Consider the following 1,206-nt stretch of genomic DNA (forward strand, 5'->3'; position numbering starts at 1 on the left):
TTCCTCAGGCCCCGGGGTCCCCTCCCTGGGCTCCGGGAGGCCCTGTGCCCGCGGTGGCCGCTCCTGGCTCCTGTCTGCCGCCCTCACGCTCCCTCCCGGGGGGGCGGGCAGAGAGGAAGGAGGACCCACAGGCCAATATGCAAAAAAGGAGGGAAGAGGGAAGGAGCGGCTTCCTGCTCCCCAGCGAGATCAGGGCTGCGATGAGTCGCAGGTGGGGGGCGGGCCCTGCAGGCACAGTGCTCCCCACAGGCAGGCCTGGGAGAGGGGAAGCGGCCAGGCCCCGAGCGAGTGGGACATGAGTGGCCCCGCACCTGCCACCCAGGTGTCCGCCCGAGGGGGCAGTTTCCCACCGTGTGGGGCACCCCTGGCCTCGCCCATTTGTCACAGGAAAACGTGAGAAGGACAAGGAGGCAACGACCCATTAGGCGGCCGCCCTGGACGGGCCTCAGGGCTTCCCTTCAAGCCCTCGGCAGGGACAGGGACAGGGACAGGGACAGGGACAGGGACAGGGACAGGGATAGGGAAGGGACAGGGACAGGGACAAGGGACAGGGACAGGGACAGGGACAGGGACAGGGACAGGGACAGGGACAGGGACAGGGACAGGGACAGGGACAGGGACAGGGACAGGGACAGGGACAGGGACAGGGACAGGGACAGGGACAGGGACAGGGACAGGGACAGGGACAGGGACAGGGACAGGGACAGGGACAGGGACAGGGACAGGGACAGGGACAGGGACAGGGACAGGGACAGGGACAGGGATAGGGACAGGGTTAGGGACAGGGATAGGGACAGGGACAGGGAAGGGACAGGGACAGGGAAGGGACAGGGACAGGGACAGGGAAGGGACAGGGACACAGACCACCGCAGGGCGGGCCAGGCCTCCTCTCCACTTGGCAACGTCTACCCAGCCCCCTTGTCCTCACTCCTAATGTGTCACAAGATCTGACAAATATTTGTCTGAATGTCACCAAACACTTACAACCGCGCCACCTCAGCTGCTGAAGCCACAGCGCGGGAAGCCGAAGGCCGAGCGGAGTTACAGGAGGAGGGGCTGGGATGGGGGTCTCCCCAACACGGCAGCAGGAACAGGGGTGTCCTCGGAGAAGAGGGGGCGCGGCGAGCCCACAGCAGGTACCACCGGTCTGGGGGGGCTGCCGAGTCCCTGCGAGCACCAGTCCTAGCTCCCTCCTCGGCCGGGGCT

This window comes from Myotis brandtii, unplaced genomic scaffold, assembly GCF_000412655.1.
Source record: "Myotis brandtii unplaced genomic scaffold, ASM41265v1 scaffold743, whole genome shotgun sequence".
NCBI classification, from domain to species: Eukaryota; Metazoa; Chordata; class Mammalia; order Chiroptera; family Vespertilionidae; genus Myotis; species Myotis brandtii.